At 39.4% G+C, this 20596-nt stretch overlaps 1 protein-coding gene across 2 annotated transcripts in view; it reads left to right on the forward strand.

The window, feature by feature from the left end:
• PHACTR3 (phosphatase and actin regulator 3) overlaps positions 1-20596 on the forward strand; it is a 101189-nt gene that overhangs the window by 15230 nt on the left and 65363 nt on the right. The window contains exon 1 of one of the 2 annotated variants that reach the window (XM_027710528.2): positions 11702-11897. The exons of the other annotated variant lie outside the window; for it this stretch is intronic. The gene's annotated coding sequence lies outside the window, so the exon portion shown is untranslated. Of the gene's footprint in view, positions 1-11701; positions 11898-20596 lie in introns of those variants that run through there. 2 annotated transcript variants of the gene reach the window in all.

The raw sequence follows: 20596 nt of genomic DNA on the forward strand, positions 1-20596 counted from the left end.
AAGCATGCTCCACTGGACAGACCAGCTACCCACAGTGTGCAGCCTCAGTGGGCTCGTCCAAAGTCATGAGGGTTAGGATCCCACCTCAAATCAGTCTCCAGGAGTGTCTCAGTGTACACCCCCCAGGCCATCTCAGTGTGCTGATGTCTCAGAACTCCCCGAGTCAGCCTGGGCTGGGATGAAGCACGCGGCAAACCCCAATAAAAATCTGTGTTTATGAAAATCACAAATTCTCATTTCACAGCGTTTGAAAATAGATAAAGCATTTAAATTATCACAAACAAGGTACCAAATGGTCGCGTTAGTCTGGGAACACACTCAAGTGGTTCAATCTATTCTAATTTGGGTAATTTCTCCTAAAAATTATAGTGGTCTCTCCCATTTAACAAAATTAGGCAACATCTGTGCAAAGCAAGGTTTGAATAGGCAAGCATATGTTTTGCACACATGCAAATAAACTTAATTAAGAGTTGCACTCAGTCACAGAGTGAACTGACATGAGGGACTGGACTAGGACTGAGCAATGCCACTTGTATTTGGCTGCTGAACTCAGACAATGCACATTTCAAACACACAATCAAAGGCAACATGCAGATAGAAAGTATGAAGGTGCAAAAGTATTACCCATGAGGAACTACTTGCTCAGCTATAATGGATGGCATTGCATCTGACTAAAACAGGATGGGCTGTAAAATGAAATTTGGGTCATGCTATCACATTAATTAGTAACTCCTAATCTTGCTAAACTTACTACCTTCTCAACCAGGCAAAAAACCCCCAGACTTTTGCCTCCAGTTCCCCAGATGACCTGTAATAACTTTCAGATTGCATTTTATTTAACTGATGCTGACTTGAAACGTGAACAAGTTCTATCCTTCTCAGAAAATACAGAAATAGCTAAAAATGCGAGTCGGAGAGAAAGTCCTCCCTGCTTCTTTTTATAGTCACAGTTTGAATTTCATGCATGGCAGTAGCTCTAAGGCACTGGAGCTATTAGATCGTTTTTAGTTCTACCTATTATGTGAGCTGTTTTGGAAGAGAGAAAAACCTACTCAAATATATTTAAAGATAAAAGCAAAACATGAAACACAGCATTTTGAATCAATGCATCAATGGCATCCACGAGCCAACTGCATCTAAAACAATCCCACAGAGCCTGGATCCACAGCCTGAACCTGTGCAGCAAAACCTGCCAGATTTAGTGGGGTTGTTTCATCCCCGTTGTCGCGCTGGGACAATCACGTGTGCTATGTTTTGTCATTAATTCACACCAATTTTTACCAGTCACAATAGTCTAGTGTTGGTGCTTTTATACTCAAATTGGGGGACAGCTGGAAGGGGAAGCCACTCAGTCCATGCAGTGTGACTGGTACCAAACATAGTTGACCTCTCTGATCTCTGATGGGATGGATTTTCAGCTGGTGGGAAATGTCTGTCTCCAGTGGGATCAGGAGAGTTAACTCAGGCTGGGGAACTGGTGTGTTCTCTTTCCTTCTCTTACACTCTCTCCCACATCCACCCCCATTATCTTTAAAATGTTTTAACTGCTTCAGCCAGGCAGAGGAGGAGAAGAGAAGGTAGCTTTTTGTCAGAGTAATTGCCTTGTTCTCTCAGTTTTAATTGAGATGATAGGCCTATGAATCCTAACATTTAGGAAAGCAATCCTGAATTGCTGTTGAGCCAGCCTGAAAAAGTCATCCAGATATGTCTAGTGAAACATAAACTAAATGGGGTGCAGAAAACCCTGTAGTGTGTTGCCTTAGCAGAGGGCCATTAATTCTTAGAACACAGACACGAGTGCTGGATCCACGTCTGAGCTTGCAAACGTTGCTTGCACTTTCTGGGGAAGTCTGGGGTCATTGGACATCTTCCTGCAAATAGTGCTTGTTAGAACAGGCTCCTGGGCAGTGGGGAACACCCACATCAAACCACAGAGTTGTGCAGCTCCTTGTTTTCTGCCCGTGTACTGGAGGCAGGTGTTTACCTAATGAAGAAATGCAGGCTTTTCTCTGAAGTCTCTTACAGTGATTGAACCAGTTGTGCACCTTTGTCTATTATATTTGTGCTTCCTTTTATTTCAAAGGGATTTGAGGGTACTTAGTGCTTTGCAAGGTTTTGAACAGTCAGTGTATAAGAGGAGTGTGGAATTCAGGCTTTGCAAGGACCAGTGCAAGTCAACAGGAGATGGGTCTTAGAAATAACCACCAAGAATTAACATTCTACTAGAAGGAGTGCTTGTGATCCATTCTGCTGTTTTTTTCTTAAAATATTTCATATTTTATATATGCTGACTCCTCTTTTCAGCCAAAGGTATTTTTGATTTGAGGTCTCATAACATTGTGATTGGCCTTTTGCTCTGATCTGTCACAACCTCTGGGCTGACTTGGCACACTAATGATGTCTTCCTGAGGTACTTCCTTTGCCTAAGTCACACATTCGTGAAACAAGAAGTAGAAATGTACAGGAACTTCAGTGAAGATCAGAAGAATCCATATCTTAAATTTCATCTTTTGTTACTGCTGCGCAAGAATAGAAAAATATTTTTGCCTCTCCTCTGCACCACGTGATTTTTAGGCACAAAGACCTTCATTCTGTAGTAGAAAGATGCTGACAGGTTTCTGTTAAAAACTACTATTCAGTCTGTTTTTCTAATACAAGAACATCTGTGTTTTCATGAGCAGAAGTTCCGTGTTGCTGAAGTAATAGCTGAAAAGATCTTTCCGTTTCCATTGAGGAGAACAGTTGAACTTCCATCCACATCAAAGAGTCTCTATCTGAACTCCTGGCCATTTTAATGGCTTTCTCTAGTAAATCTGAAGGCTAGGAGATCAGTTGTCATGGGAACTGGCAACAGATGACTCAAGAAAACAAAATTAAATGTTGGCTTGATGTCAACAGCTAATCCAGTGCCCTGCCAACTGAAATCACAGCTAACACGAGCCGTGCCCAGCAAGCTGTGATTTGAATGGAGCTGCAGCCAAAGATAGTTTCTCACCCCAGGAACAGGAGAACATTTTAAAAATTGAAACTAATGAGGAGACCCAACAACTTTGGAAACAGTGAAACTTAGAAAAACATTGTTTATAATTGTTGAGTTAGAGCCTTAACAGCTATAAATCAGAGTTTCTTCTTTGACATCAGAATTACATCAAATTAATTACCATTTCAAGATCTGTCTTAGCATTTTCAGAATCCATAAGATTGATTTGTGCTGGGACAGAGTCCAAAAATTGTTTCAAGTTGTGGTTTTAGTGCATCTGTTATCTAGAAAATCCAATTCTTATGCTATAATCTATTTTGCAAAGGAACATCTTTAGGCACATAATTTTTAGACTTGGAATTTCAAGACTCTTTTTTCTATCAAATCATACTTAGCTTCTTTTGTTCATCATCAGTAGATTTTAGGGTCCAAAGGGCTACATTAAGGACTGTAATTAAGAGAATATATAAAAAATTGTCTTTTATATACAGTGCTGAAAAATACAGTCGTGGTTAACAACAATCTGCTGATACTTGGCTCCTCCTTGTGACTGTTAAATTAGCCCATATGGAGTGTAATAGAAAATAGAACAGTCCTGAAATAACAGTAGAGTGTGTTTAGAGCTTGTTTACATAAACATGGACTATGAAATTCTGTGGAGTTTCACTTATGAAAGTACAATGGATTAATTAACTATTAAAATCTGTGTGGACACTCGTGTTGAGAATTAAAGTGAGCTTGATTTAATTTAACTTTATTCTGTTCCAAAGTAAATGAACCTAAATTGAATTAAGATTACTTTAATTCTAGGATAGAGTGTTCATGCAAATTTAGTGTGGTTTAATTAAGCTACTTCAAGCTCATGCACTTAGGTAATTTGGATTAGATTCTGTAAGCACTTCCATGTCAAAAAGCTCTTGGGATTTATGTAAAGGACAACTTCTAGGCTGAAATGTCTTTGTGAGCAGTATCAGCCTGGTCACTTCAGTAAATGTGCAGTGCCTGACTTCTCTCTTTGTTTTGGGATTTCCCATATTATTGCCATGTTCTCTCTAGTGCTGCTACACTACAGGCTATTTATTTGGGAAGATTTTTTGACCTTGCTGCACCCACAACACTTAGAAGTTTTGGGAATTTCCAGCTGTCAGCATGGCTTTGTTGTCACTAGTAGATGGCCAAAGGACTTATTCAGAACCTGTGACAATTCCTTCTCTAAATCTTAAAGCACTTGTTGGCTTGATACATAATAAATCCAGCAGGACCTCATCTGCCTTTTTACATGTATAAAATATATGAAGAGGCCTTCTGAGTGAGCATCTCACATGCCTCTAGACCAGTTTAAGGTCAGGAATAGATGAATCTCAATCTACCCAATGCACTTCCATGTTTCAAGTCCACACTCAGAGGGAATATGACTCAGCTAAACCTACACAAAAAGAATCTCTGGGTACATCCATACATCTGTGTAAGGGACTGAAAATGGGTGTCTGTCTCAGTCTCATACAAGGGGGCACACAGGAAACCTGGTTCCTATGCCCTGGGGGATGTATTTGAGGAGCTGACAAGAAATGGAAAGAGAAATAGGCTTTTCTGTTCCTCTGCACTGCCCTGGTTGGTGGGTGGGTCTGAGGCATTGCACACACACTGTAAACTGCTTCAGAAAAAGGCAATTTGTGGCTGGCCTATCATGGAGCAAAGAGGGAGTTGTGCTACAATATCATGTCTTTGGAGACTGTGCAATTTATGATCTTTGTTCAAGACTGTGCCTAAAGGCACGATTTAGCCCATATATTGTACATAGAGAGTTCAAAGGAAAGTACATGTGAGTGCTGTACAATTCATCTGCCTGTTCTTCCACTGCAGCTGCATTGTGCATTACTAAAAGTAAATAATGTTCCAGACTCCGTCTCACATCTAACTGTTTGCATTATATTCCACATAGAATGGTCTGTAAAGAACGCAGTTAATGAATAAAATATAAGGTTTAGCTTTTTTAAAATCTTCTCTATTTCAACAAGTGGTTTATGAATTCAAGATTTCTCTATGTATTTGACAGGAGTTTTGACTTTTTGATGAATCAAGGTCCTTTTATTTTCCTGGGCTGTGCACAGTCCTGAGCTGACCTTGGTGCTGAACACTGGCGTGGTGCTCCCTGCTCTGCATTCCAGCATCACTGGTACTCCCAGTGGGAGGGAGAGACGTGTGTTTATGAGGATAGAGATCACGTTGGGGTACCTTACTCTTATGAGCTGATTAATGTAGAGCCAGCCTCAAATTCTTGTGGCAGTTTTTGAGGGAGGCTGATGAAGAGAGGGCCAGAACAGCAGTCCATAAAAGCGTTACTAGACAGTAAAGTCAACAATTCATGACATGCTGATCTGGATCTATTTTTATGGAAGAAAAGATTAGCCAGTTTAGTCCTCAGAGCAATGGAAATACGGTTTCAAGGCCTGTACCATGTACCCTATGCTTATATTTTAACTTGTTAAATGATTTATCCTATACGGGGATGACAGAAACTCATGCTTTCAGAACTGACTACAATCAAAATTCCTACTTTTACACAGTGCAGAAATTGCCTTCTCATTGATTATTGTCTTGAAAGACCATCACAATTTCAAGTGAAAAGGCAAGGGAAGTTGTAAAGTAAGGCTGATATAATGTGAGAAGAGATAAGAGAAAATCCTAAAGGGAATTACAGTTCAGTGTTCCTGCTTTTTGACATCACTCTTTTCACTTTCTCTGATGTTGGCTGGTGAAAAAATGGTCATCCCTCTTTCAAGTGATACACTTCAAGTGATGACTGTTAGAAGTCACAAGGATCTTATTTTAACAAGTGAGAAGGGAAATACACATTGTGTGTGATATTAAGTAATGTCTGAAAAACTTCCTTCAAAAATTTCTTTAGAGCTCAAACTAATAATTTCAATTGCAAATACAGAAATTCATCCCAAGATGTTAGACAATACCAGGTGTTAATTGTCAACAACTGGTTCCTTTTTGTACTAAGCTAAAATGAGCGTGATTTACCATTACTTGTTTTACCAAAGTTACTCTTGCAATCCGGAAGAGTGGATAATTTATAGACTTCTAAGCTTTTCTACCTTTGGCCAAGTGGAATTTTCTGTTGTGCTTCAGTGTTTCTGCCTGAAGGTCAAACACATATATTTGGGACATCTGTAGAAATATAGGTAAATAATTGATGGATGTGGACATGGATTTTGTTTGTAAGGGTTACATAAACTGCTCATAGGATCACAGAGTGATTCAGGTTGGCAGGGATCACAGAAGATCATCTGGTCCAATACAAAGGGTCTTTGCAAGGAAGAGTTTCTAGTTTCTCAGAGGATGCTGTGGTTGGAAAATAAACTGAATCATGAAGTTATGTCTTGCAGAAACAAGTGCACAACATGATTATAATTCTCTATTCTCTCACATACCTTAAGAGGAGCTCTTATTCCTGTGGAAATCAGTGCCAGGGAAATAAAAACAACAATGTTGGGTCTTTCACTGCCTTTGGAGTAGTACTTATGTATAATCAGTTTAGAGTCAAATTGCCCAGCCCTCATTCCCAGAGCAGTGCTTGGCTGTGTGATAATCACAGCAGTGGTCAACAGGACTAGGTGGGATGTGATGCCATGAGTGAGCAGTGCTGGCAGAACCTGCCCTTGGCATTAACTGCACCCTGATCCCGCTGGGAAGAGCTGTGTGTGCTGTCCCAGGGGCAGTAAGCTCTGCCAATGGATCACATTGCCCATGCACTGTATCCACTTACAGGACCATGATGGGTATGGATGGAAAGCCCTCGGGTTCTCACATTTGTGCAGCAGAACTGCATTTATCACTCTTCACCTCCACTGTTAAACCAGGCTTAATGATTTTAATCATAGCTCAGCTTTACACTGAGTGGCTTCTGTTTGGAAAGCTCTCCATGAAATGGAGCAAGCAGTGGTGTTGTGTTGGAATAATCACTGCAGACCCTTTGGCTACGTTGTGGCTCTGGAGCCCTGCCTGTGCCGAGCTTTCTGTTCCTGACATCCCAACGTTAGGTGTGGAATCTCGTCCCTCTTACACTCACAGCATATCAAGGAGAGCTTTACAAAACCACAGAGAAAAGATTTAAAACCAACAGGAGACATATTTAAATTCTCAGCCTTTCCCCATTGCGCTGTTTCCCCCTTACAGTAATTTCTGGGTTTGGACAGGATTTTATACAACTCAGTTGCATAACAACCTTGCAGTGAACCATTAAATTGCTTACACATACAACAGATTTCTGTGACAGATGATAAAAATAAAAATTGAAAAAGGCCTTATTGAGAAAATAAAAGGAACTTATTGCCACATTTAAAACCCTAAAATATCCTAATTAAGACTGATCAAGACACACAGGGATAATGGTATATGAATTTTCTAGCTTTTGAAAATTATTCGTAGGACGTTTTAAAGATACTTCCAGGAATATATTGGAATATCTGCTCTCTCTTTTTCTACTAAATATAACATTAATTCCAAATCAGCAAAGGTTACAAATGTAATTTACTGAAGTAGTAACAAAGTACTCCAAGCATGTTAAGTGCATTCAAATGAAAAATACTTTAAAATAAGAGAGATTCCTCAGCTTCATGACAACAAGAGAACAAATGCTTCATTCTACAGTATTTCTAAATCTAATCTTAAAGTTTCTGGTTTAAAGAGTAGTTGTTTGCAATTTTATGAGTGTGCCTCTTGTATAGGTATTCATTAAATCTGTTAGAAAAAAAATCTCAAAACTGAGTCCAAGCACAATTTATGACTATTTAAGAAACACTGAATGTTATAGTCCTAATTTCACCTAATTTAAAACCTGTTAGGAAAGATTCCTCAATTGCCAATTTTTCTTCAGTGTGTTTCGAAGAGTCTTCTGATTCTATTTGAAGAGTTCTAAATTAGCACTCAGCATTCTGATACACAGATAAATTTCCTCAAGATCATTTTTTTTCCTGAAAAATGGGAATCAGAAGCAAAACACCTTGGATTTTCAAGAGATAAGAGCCAATTTGCACCCACCAACCCCTTCCCCAGTAAGGAAACGAGCTTTTCAGTATCCACCTATGTTTTGGATGCCAAGTTCATCCTATGTCAACAGCTCAAGTCATTACCTGGTGACTCTGACAATTTAATCTCTTTTTACTGGAAGACTTCTAAACAATAAAACACTGGAAGATGGAAAGTTGCCCAGCTTCACTGAAAGGAGTCATCATTTATTACCAGCAAAGACTTATATTTTAGCTATAATCCAAAGTTCTATGATCTCATAGATAAATTAATATCTTCTAAACCAGAAATACACTGGCATCTGAAATGTGGACTGTTATATCCAAAACTATTGCCACATGCACAGAATTCAACATGAGACATTCAAGATGCTTTAGTTCACATACCCGAAACGTGTTTGCTAAGAAAAGCTTAACAAAAGCTTTGTTCTCCAGACAAACACACTCTGAGTGGGGTTCAGATTCTTAAACAGATATTTTAAACAGGCACATATTCACTGCAGAGATTATTTATTCCTGCAGTGTAAGTAGCCAGAGGTGCTTCTTATACGGAAGTATAAAAACGAGAGTTCTGAGTCTCAGGCAAAAAGGGAAGATTAAAGTCTGGGTCCTTTTAGAGAGGAGAAGTTCTATTTTATTTATGGTATTGAAAAATCTGAATCTGAAGTTAAGCCATTCTAAGCTTTTGGGGAATTTTGCCCATCAGCAAGAGTACAAGACATCAACTATCTCAGTATGTTTATTCATTTCGTAGCTCAGTCCTATATCAAAAACTTGCAGTGGTTGCTGCAGCCTCAGAAACCCTCCAGCATTTTCTGGGGGGCTGTGACACAACTCCTCCATTGGTTAACAACCAATGATTCAGACGAACTTCAGCACCAGAAAAGATCTGTTTATTTTTCTCTTACCTTTAAGAAGCTTTTGCCAGATTTTCAAACTTGAGTGCCTAAATTCCAAGTGTTCAGAAGCTTAGCAAACATGGTTTTAGAACCCAAAGCCTGTTTGCACATAAGGCATCTCCCCGACAGATGAATCCTATTAACCTTGTTAAGACTAAGCACTTAAATTCAAACACATGTTTGGGAACTCTGCTGGGTCAGAGTCTTTAATTTTTAATAAAGATTTCGCCTAATACTTTTTATTTACACTTGAAAGTTGGGCCTTTGTTTGCCATAGTGTTTTCCAGAACTTAAGTAAGTAGAAGGGATGAATTCTGAATGGTGAGATTGTCACTGTCTTTTTTTTTTTTTTTTTTAATTAACTAAGGACTTCAACACAACCAAGGAAGCACTTTTAGATAAGAGGATGTTTGTCCTTTTCTCTGTTCGACTTTATCTTCCTCTTTTCCCTACTTTATGTTATTTGTCTGTCCAATTTTAGGATTCCTCCATTCAGGAATAATTCAGGGAAAGGTTAGTGTTGCCAGCAACAAGGTGAAGAGACAAGATGATTGAACAACCTCCTTTGTCGTATGGTACAAAGATCATTAGACTTTGCAGCACATGCCTGAGAGATTCTAATGGAAGAACTTAATGAATAACAATTAGATTAATGGCCAGATGCTGATTGATGGGTCAGAATAAGGCTCACTAGCAAATTTCTACTAAAAAAGTGGTTTCTTTCAGCTTTTCACTGCTTTTAGTTCTGTGGGATATTCATCTCTCATGACAATATAGACAGAATTACATAAAAACAACCAGGAAACTCAGACTTATCAAAAACTTCCCAACTTTCTGGGCTGGATTTCCCTCTAGAGAGAATCTGATTCTTCCAAAATGCTAAAGTCAAATTCAGGAAATATAAGAAAGTCCTTACCTAGAACATACACACACACACACACACAAACAAACATATATATAGTATATGTGTATACAGAATTGATCCAGGTTATGCCATTGATGTTAATTAAAAGTCTCCCAATGATAATAGTCACTAAACCAGTACTTCATTAAATTTTTTCCTTAAAATACCCCTCAGGGAATAAAAAATGGGCCATCCACTGAAGTCCTGTTTATGACTGAAAGTCCATGCCTCTGTTTTACATATGTTCATTGAATTAAAACACTTTTCTATTTTCAATTTTCTGTTATCCATATGATCAGTGCATTTTTCCAGAAGCAGCAGTTTACCTGAGTTGCAATGGATCCTTTAGTCACCCACTAAACAATTCTGGAAAATACATGTGGGTGGTTGTAGATGATGCATAAGAAGACTCAATAAGAGAAAAACCTGTTAATATGTATTTCCTGGGGCAAAAAAAGCGATTGTGATTTACTTTAAATTTGTAAGATTTTATTGAAAATATCTTAGAATTTCTCCCTGGATTTTGCCAGTTCACCAGCAGGAGCTGTGCCCAGTGCTCCGAAGTGGAATTGTTTGCCAGAACACTGTTTCAGGAATTACATGACTTAATATCTACAGAAGCAGACAGTGCTCAGTTTATTTTAAAAATATTTTCCTTTAGAACTGAAAAACGATAACTTTGGAACATGGGTTTGATGTCCAGCATTTCAGTCTACTGCAGCTGGAATACAGTAGTGCTCATTAGCAGGGACAAGGTATTTCTGAGCTGAAGCATCTGTGGAATGAAATTTCAGCACAGAACTGTGAATAGTGATTAATTTGGAAGTGCACAAGAATTCCTGTACCTGTGGTTCCTGGCCAGTTCTGTACAGACACCTTGGAAGCAAAGACCTTGGAAAAGAAGAATTGTTTTTCACTTTGATCTCATTTTCTGCATCATTGGCATGGAGTACTTGCACAGAACAGTCATTGTGGTTTTAAGCCTGCTTTTGCCTTTGTGCAAGAAAGCCAGTGTTTTTAAATTTAGATGGTAATAATATGTTCCCAGTGACAAAATAATGTACCAAACCATTCTGAAATATGGCTCGCTCGGAGCTGAGAGCAATGCAGCTGTTCACTGAGAGTCCTCTCTTGTTTCTTTTAAATCTGGAGCATCTGCCTTTCCAAAACACTTCAATGTTAAGTCTCCCTAATGAAGGCATTTAGGATTGCAGGAAGGAAAGACTGTTTTCCTGCATTCTGGGAAGTATGGCTAAGACTGGGTGAGGACTAATATGAAATTTAAATATTCTATAAAAAAACCAAACAGTAAGGGAAAAGGCCAGGACAGGCTTTCACTACTGTAATTTAGGCTGGAATCTTTTCAAGCAGTTTGCTGACAGTGCTATAAGACAAAATTGCCTTGGGAGGAAGGAATCAGAGGTTTGATGTGGTAGCTGACCAAAAGTTACAGCGGGGTTCGAGGCATTTTAATGGCCAAAACATCTCCGGTTGGTTTGTTTCGGGTGTTAGACCAAGTCTAGAGCTCTCCTCCAGCATTTGCAGTGAGAGATATTGATTCAACAGTGACTCCCAGCTTCTTTTACAGGACAGGAAAAAGAGCAACTTTTGCAGCAAAGAGAAGTTGATTTGCAGATTTTCATCTGGTTCTTCATTTAGAAAGCTGAGCCCAAGCCTGAGCATTCCGTGGGTTCTCCCAGTTGCACACAGAGCACAATTAACGAGCCCGGCGCTGTCAGTGAGACATGATTGTCGTGGTTAAAATAGGCAATGCCTTCGTCTGTTTTACATAAGATACACAGCCCTGGAGAGAGCCCAAAGGGTCCATCCTGCTATTCCTCTGCAACTTGAAAAAGTGAAGGAGTTTCAAGGGAGAGCAGGGACATGGGAAAGGAAATAACCATTTTCTTCTGGGATTGAGCTGCTGCATTTCGTGTGCTCCGAGCAGCAGCAGCACTCGGAGGTGAGTAGAAGGAATAGAAGAAATGAATAGAGACATGGAGAAATACTTCCTTCCTGCCATGGATGCTTTATTTTGTTAAACTGATCCATCATATCTACTTGGAGTTTTAACTGAGGTGAGTGAACATTAGGGTATTTTAAAAATATGTCTGTGATTCTGTGCTGAGGGAACGCTGCTTTTAACATGAAGGAATTAGGACTCTTAGGATGTTTTGCATGTGATACAATATGCAAGAATGTGTTATTCTGTGATCATTTGGAATATAGAAAAAAAAAATCCATTGGCTCTGTTTCACCTGAGAAAGTAGATTGTTCTTTCATACTCTGTGCTCTGCAAATCATACATTTCGTAACCATGAATATGTTCCTCCCAAACTAGGAATCAGTGATGGTGCTGGCAGATTAATTGCACAATTCAGTTACATGTGCTTCATTTCAGTGTTGACAGAGACACTTTTCCAATAGGGAGAGAGATTTATTCTACAGTTCTGTGGCAGAGAAGCTGGGGGGCAATAAAAAGAATTTTCCCACTACAAGTGCCGTAATACATTTTAGTTTAGGTGTGTGTGGACTTTTTCCTCCTGGCACTGCTGAGAAAAAGAGTTTTGCTAAAGAAATCCAGCAGTGCAAGAAAGTTTATTGCTATGAAACCTTTAAATCTGGTCAGATAATCTAACAGTTGTCCAGCATGCCTGTGACTGCATTTTGCTGTATAGTTTGAAGATGCAGATGTTTTTATGCTACCTAGTACTTAGATATTGATGTATATTAATTTTCAACCTACAGTTTAAAAAATCCAAAAAGAAATGTATTATTTTATAAAATGCAATCTTTTTCAGTAACGTATAAACCAACATATTGAAGCTTTCAGGAGGTTCTTTTTTTTTCTATACATTTGGATCTGCATTATGATTAAAATAAAGTGCCTGGTGAAATTAAATTCACATACTTTAAAAGAAGCCATCAATTCCCTTCCTCTCTCACTCTTCCTACACATTATTCATCTGGTATGTGAAAAGCTGTTCTGTGGCTTCCACACAAAAGCAAAGTGAAAAGAAAGCCAAGGATGTTTTAGTCAAATAACGATTATTTTCAGGATCCTTTTAAAGCACAAAACAAAATGTTCTCCATATATTGTGAAAATATATAGGTGCTTTCAGATATATACCAGAAAGCCATTATGTTAAGAGCACATTATTCAGATTTTAAAGGCAAGAACTAAACACTTAAAAAACGCCAGAATTACGGTTGTCTGTGAAATCTTCCCTTGGTTCCTTGTGCATTGTGATGCAGCCTTAAAGTGCACATCACGCACTCTTGTCTCCAGTAATCTGTGAAGGCAGAAGTTATTCATACATTCTGAAGCTTTTCTGTAGTGCCCATCACTGCAGTACCTGCTCCACTAAAGCTCTGGGTAGTGTGGGGCTGGGGTGTCCACTCCACAGATCTGAGGAGTGTGCAGAGCATCAGAGAGGGATTTAAAAACGCTGATTTTGGTTGCCTCACTTGAGACGTGTTTACTGTGATTTTCCAGACCCATTAGATAAGGCAGTACTTTATGTGCTTGGAGAATAATGGCTTACTGAATTCTCTTGTGGGTTCTTAACTACCTGAAGATTTACATCTCAGCTGTAGGTTGAAGATGAGCACCTTGTTCAAGTGACTTACTCTTTCCCCCCCCCAAGCAGTCTGGCAGAGGAAGGAGAGAGAACCCAGTTCTCCAAGACCTTCTCCATCTTCCTTTTTCCACACTTCCCTGCCCCATTCCCAACTTCTGCAGCAAAGCCATTATACAGTTTCTCAGGGAATGCCTATAGAACACTGCACTAAGATTATGTAGCTCACAAGAGGCATGTAAGAGTTCTAGTAAAGACTTCAGAATATAAATTAAAGCAGCCCCAGACCCTCTGCCACGAAGATCAACATCTGTTTTGTCAGATCTACTGCAGAGAATAACAGGGTAACCAACTGAACCAGCATGGGAATGAAGGGGAAACCTTTCCCAGCACCCATCAGGCTTTTTCCAGCAGAGGAATAGTGTCTGAAATCTTGGATTCCATTTGGGGTTCTGGAGGACACTGTTTTGAGTTCAGTTTTTTTCATTCTATTTAAATCTCTCCAACTGTTTTGTCTCTCTTGAAATTTTGGCTCCAGATCTTTCTCGCTCTCTCTTGTATTTCTAATCCTACACTTCCCCATTCCAAGGCACAAATTTTCTTCCCTTCAGTCTAAGTGTGGGACAGACTTTTAGGACACGTGCTTTGAAGGCAAAGCCAATTAAGAAGTTGTTCTGCCTTTAGCTGTTTGCTTTCATTCCCACTTGTACTTCATCATCCTGCACTCAGCTGCTTGTCCTCAATTTTTGCCCACTGAATGGTTTCTGAGGCAATGTTGGGAAGTGTAGCATTGAAATAACCCAGGTTAAGAGGACCCTTGGAAAAAGAAGTTGAATTATACACATTAAAGGGTTAACATCTTTTTAAAGTAAGCCTGGAAAAAGTATGTTAATCTCCCTTTAAATGAACAATATATTTTTTTGCCATTGGATTTATAGTGTTGGTCAATAGATTGAATCTATAACTTGTAATTCCTAGTAGTGCCAGTCTTTATACCTTAATAATCTATAGTGGCTATGCTGAAAGCATTAAGTGTTATACATAAGAGCATGCTATGAATGCTTATTATTATTGATATTATGAGTTGATAAATTATACTCGATTAATTTATGGATCTCAAATGTGTGGAAATATCTTGTCCACCACCAACTCCTTGTTTCTGCTGGAAATTTGACACTATTTTGCAAAGGAACCCGGAGCAAACAGAATGTGATTTACATAAATTGTGGAGGGTTGAAAAGGAGCTGATTTATAGTAAACCTCATGGGGTTTATTTAAATAAATACCATTGTAGTATTTACTTCAGCATGGCCTTGTCACAGTTAAAATTGCCCAGTACAACATCAGCCTTGTGTGACTGGAACACTTTTCCTCACTCTCCTGGTGCTGTTTGAGGTGAACAAGTAAAAGATTTCCACTTTTGTGTGAGTATTTTCCTGCTCTGTGGTTTCAACCTAAACACTTGGCAGGCTGTTGTGGTGAAGCAGAGAGTGGAGTACGAAGCTGTTTGGAGGGAGAAATCTCTTTACCTGGGGAAATAAAAATGTTTTTCTTAATGGATGGGCATCATCTGAAATCTGATGAAGCACATGAAGGATGGGAATCCCAGAGGCCTGTGTGGTGAACTGAATTAGCTTTGCAGTTTGGTTTGGAGCAGCCATTTTACCTCAGCATTGCACTTTGCTTTTGCTATTTCCAATCTCTAAAAGTGATGTCTAGGAGAGGTAACTTTGCAATGGCGGGATATTTTCCATCCCTTTTTCCCCCTGGGAAAACCTTCTCATTGTTTCCAAGAATTGGAAGAAAAAGATTGTATTTTAGCATAAAATTTTTGAAAATTGTTTGCATTTTTCATGGCACAGGAAATACTGTTAGTATTTCTTATGTTTGTGTTTATGAAAGCACTTTTATATGATGTACATTTTTTTAACTTACTTTGTGCTGGAGAGTCCTGTGGCAGAGCCTTAGTAGATATAATCAGTAATAGATCCCCTGATTTCATAAGAGCTGGAACAATTTATAACACTGATAGTGAATCTGCCCTTGGAAAATTCTTTTTGAAAGTGCTTAGTTGTTTGTGGTAGGAAAAAGTTTTGTGGTTAAAATACTGGGCTAAGGAAAGGGTCTGTTCTTTATCCAGTTCTTCAAAACTTTGGAAAAATCATTAAAATCTGAGCCTCAGTCTGTTTTGTAAAGTTTGACTAGCCTCTTTTAAAATATTTAAATTGCAATCTCTTCAGAAAAAAATATTCTTATTTATTAATTATTATCTTGGTTGTTTTTCCAGCTTGTTTCTTGGAGTTAATATACGGCTCTAAAAATACCCCAAACTTGCCCTGCAGCTTTTACAACGATATTCTTTGAATTCTAAGAGGCAAATTGCAAAAAAACCTCCAACCTTCTTACTTGGCACCACTCTAGAGCCCATCAGTGTGGTTGAGGCTGAGCCACATCCAGACAGGGGCTGGTTTGCTGGGAGTAGTGATCACACAATAATCATGTTATGACAGAGATGTAAAACAAGAATGAAGATGTCAGAGCTACCTAGCAGCGAGTGTAAATTTAATCTTAAGATAAAAGCATATCAAATATACCCTGGTGGCTTATTGCCAGGGATGCTAATTGGAAAAAGCTGTATTATGCAAAGCCATTTGTTCCAAATGGCTCTTCAGGGACCAGGGTAAGGAGGAGTTTCCCCTGTGTGGTTTGGTCTTGTTTACAGAGGTTGTTAATATTTGCATAACCATCTCGGTGAAAAAATGTGTCAAGTGAATAAAAGAGACTTAAATGTAACTCTGGAAATTTCGGTTTTCAATGAAAGAAAACATTTCAGGGAAAAGCTGTAAATTGCAGATGCTGTCAGTAGTAGAATATTACAGTTCCCCTCATGTAGCCTGGATCACTGTCTTCAGGACAAGGCATAGAGATAAATAATTTTGGACTCAGTAAATGACTGCTTTATCAACCAGCAACTTTAGAACCCACAAAAAAAGGTACAATCCTGAATTTCATCTGGAGTGGTGCCCAGGGCTCGGTTCAGAAGGGTGTTAGGGGGTAACAGCCAAAACATAACTGTATTTTAGAGGGATAGGAGGCCCAGTGCATCCCTGTGCTTAATTTCTAGAAAAGGAACTATGTTAAAATGAGGTTTTTAGGTAAAAAAGGAAACCCTAAAATAGACAGTCCAAAAAGTGAGATGCCTACAAGATGCCTTTAAGATGATAAAAATAGAGTGTATTTGAAACCCAGGAGAAATATATGCCCACAACTCAGGATAGAGCTGTCATAAAACACAAGGAATGGCAATGGGAAAGTTAAGGAGATGCTGGAGGGAAAAGGTTGGTATTCAAAAATTAAAGTTTACCAAAATGAAGGTAGAAACTCTGTGCATCTTTCTCATTTCCCCTTCCCTAGCACTGAAATGGTGCTGAATAGCTCCTGTGACAGGGAAGGAGCCTCCTGCCAAAGGCACTGCCAGGAATGTCCTCTCTATTAAACACTCATCCATCCATTGTCTTAAGACTCCAATGGACACTGCAGATGATAGTCATACCTTTCAAAGTAAATTAAATTTCTTGTATCCCTTTTACTCCAAGAGGATAAATGAAGCCCAGAGGGAAGAGAAAGTTTGCTCAAGGCCACCAGACAAGTCAGTGGCAGGACTGCACAAAGAAAAAATCAGCAGTTCTCCCAGGTTTGGGATCTCTTGGCCCGTGCACAAGACAATCTTGATGAACAGTGACACAAGAAATGTAAATAATGTCCAATTTATGGATTATTGTCTGAAAAAACCCCACACTGAAGCATAAATCCCATAAAACTTGTGATTGAATCCTGAGCTGGCAACACTGTGTGTGTTAGAAGATTAATAATATTTTTCTGCTAAGGATTTACTGAAAAATAAGTGAGCTGCCCCTTAGCAACACCTTCCCTGCTCCATCCACCAAAGCCAGCTCTGCCATGGAGCTCTCAGCCACACCAACACCTGTGTTACCACATGTCATTACACATAAATAATGCATCTTTGAAGTGTCAGGTTTGGGAATTGAGAATGAGGAGTTGTTGGAATCATTTCCCCAGGTCGGCAGGTGAGGGTGCACAAGCTGTCGGCTCAAATGGAGCTGCTTCCAGCCTGGAATGCTCTGGGAATTAACTTTGTCAGAGGGCTTTTGCTTATCAGAAGCCAAACAACACAAAGCTAATAGTATCACAGTGTCCAGCAAAGAAAAACCTGTTAATTCCCTGATAAATCCATGAGAAGTCACTGAGAGGTCGTGGGCAGTTCCACCACATCCTTTCTGCCTGTGGTGCGATGGAAAACCAGGAAGGCCTGAGGAAGGGAACCGTGTGCCTCGTGCCACAGCAGCTCCTGGAAGCCCCTCTTTGCCCTGGCATCTCAGTGACATTCTCCTCCTCAGTGTCACTCAGCTCCCAACAGGGCCAGAGCAGAGGGATTCTTGCTCTCATTCTGCAGGGAAGGTGCACGTGAAGCTTTGTTGTCCCTGTCAGGGCTGTCTGGAAGTACCTGCTTTTCCATCTCAGCTCCTAAGTTCCAGAGAAGCTGTGCAAGCAGACACCTCAGCCCAGCGCATGTCTGAGATGTGAACCTGCCCCATGGGCACAGTTAGGACCATTATGCAAAGTGGGTAACCAAAAACCAAAAAATCTCTAATTAAACATCAGTTTGCTGTTATGCAGCGAGTAGAACTGTATCAGTTTATAAATAGTGTCCATGGATCTTCCCTGCTGGATGACACAGGATTACTGCTGGGCAATTTTTGCAGCTCTTTGAAATCCTGCAAAATGAGGCATCATCAGACAGCACAGAAAGAGATGACAAAGAGAGGAGAAGCCCGGATAGAGACAGAAATATGAGACTGGCCTTATTAACACAAAGATGAATTTTAACCTGCAAATACAGGTTTGAAAACTGCAAACGTGATCTCCCATTATTTAAATACCACAATCCTTTCTCCAGCCATCCTGCCTTCAAAGATGTTCCAGTTTTAATAGATTATCTGACATTTAAAAATAAAAGTGTGGAGAGAGTTGCTAATATATTTAGACTGGGAAGCTTCATTTTGGTCATCTCTGCCTCCAGCTTCCTCTTAAAACATTTAATAGAGCCTCATTCCTCTTGGCTTCTATGAAGTGGGGATTTTAATTTATTTATGCTGATGAGGAACTTTTCAATATCCTCTTCCCCTCTTGTCACCATTACAGAGAAGAGGGCAATGATTTTTAGAGGAAACTGTTTTTTATCTAGAACATGCAAAATTAAAAAGATACTGGAAAATGCAGCATAATTCAGGCTCACAGCACTCTGGAGACCTAGTTAAAGAATACCTGTTAATGGATTAATTTGTCATGCTCCACATGTGCAGAGGGATGTATTTCAGGGAATATATAGACCTACAGTATAAAATCAATTTCAGAAGTAATGTGATGAAATGGTGGAAGCTTGACCTGATGAAAGTACTAATTTGTTTGAATATCCCATGATTTGTTAAATATACAACCAATGCTCAACTTCACCCCTTGCACAGTGGTTGAAGAGGAAAGTGTGAGTAAGCTGACAGTTCTTGTAATATTTAATGCAGCCAGCCCCCTCTCTACCTTCTGCTTCTGCTTAATCTATTTATGTATAACTTTGCTACCAGCTATTGCTTTAAATCTAAAATAAAGGACAGGGTTAATTCATAGGAAGGATGGGTCTCTCCATCCTGTGTTCCCTTGAGGTGCTTGTGCCAACTTTCTCCAGATTTGTGCACCAGAGTCCTTCAGATTTACTCCTTCTCTGTTCTTTAATTCTTTCTACAGAAACTTCATCTCCCTGCCCAGAAAATCTTGAGGTTTTCTTAGAAGTCATGTAACTTAAATTAAACCAGGGGTTATTGAACCTTTATGACTCACTTTACCAAGCTCTGCTGAATAACCATGTGGGCCAGAAAATTTAATTAATTTCTATTGTCTATTTGCAAAATCTATTAATGTTCTTCCAGAAGAAATGAGCTCTGTCACTCACAGAAAACTGAGCTATCAGACCCTAATGTTATTTTTGCAGCACTGTATTTTTTTTGCCAAAATTAGATCTCAGTCTATGGCAAGATTATCCAGACATGATCACCAGGCACCACTACCTGGCAGCACTTTGGAAAGATGAACAAATATATTCAAGTATCAGAAACCTTCAGAATTTCTGTTTTTTACTTTTGGAGAATAAGCCTTGAAAATTTGATCCATGTGCAGCCTAAGGCTTCAAAAACCAGACAACCAAGGAGATCCATCCCTGTCCCTTGCCCCTCTTCCATTGTAAAAAAAATAAAGGGAGGGGATACTTGGAATTTTCAAGACGATGTTACGATTCAGATATCTAGCAATGGTGATAAAGCTAAAGGAGTTTTTTTCTACATATTTGCAAGTCAAAAGTCTTCTCCCTTTTTTTCAGTGCCAGAGAAATCAGGCTGGGCCTATTTTTGTGGCCCAGTAGATTTTACCTGGGTGTTACCCCTGCACTGCCATGGAGAGTCAGCAAAAAACACTACACAGAGTGGGGAAAAACAGCAGGATCCTCTCACCTCTCCCATTACCCCAGATAATGAGAACTTTTCCCAGCTTTTCTTATTTGTCTCAGGAAGATGAAAGATAGGTGGTAACTCCCTTTCAATACAGCGTTTAACGATCGTCTGGAAGGTGAGAAGTGAGATACTTGGGCACAGTGAAACCCCCGAACCAGCAACTGCAGCAATCTGCAAATGCAGGAGGCAATTTATCCCAAAAGACAGACCATATTATTTTCTTCTGAGCATACAATTGTACAGCAACTTAAAATACCATTATCAATGCAGATACAAATATGTATCTGTCATTCCATAACTACTGAAAAACAGTTTGATGCTTGTTCCACTGAGCTACTTTATTTTTTTTTTCGGACTAGTTTCCATCCCTGAATAACATTTAGATTTTAGAGACCATCTATAAATGGGGGGCGGGGGGTAATATATAAATTACTCACATTGCATCTGTATTCTGGTCTACAAAGGTCTAGTCTACATAGTTCTGGTCTACCTAGTTCTCACTTTTCTCTCAGTTGGGAATGGAGTTGGATTCATAAGCAAAGCAAGAAGCAGCCCTCCCCATACCCTGAAAGACAGAGCCCCGTTTGAGAGGGCAGAAAATCCCAGGAAATTTGCACTGGA

Source organism: Pipra filicauda, unplaced genomic scaffold (genome assembly GCF_003945595.2).
Source record: "Pipra filicauda isolate LSUMZ 115617 unplaced genomic scaffold, ASM394559v2 scaffold13_size5146498_pilon, whole genome shotgun sequence".
Classification (NCBI taxonomy): domain Eukaryota; kingdom Metazoa; phylum Chordata; class Aves; order Passeriformes; family Pipridae; genus Pipra; species Pipra filicauda.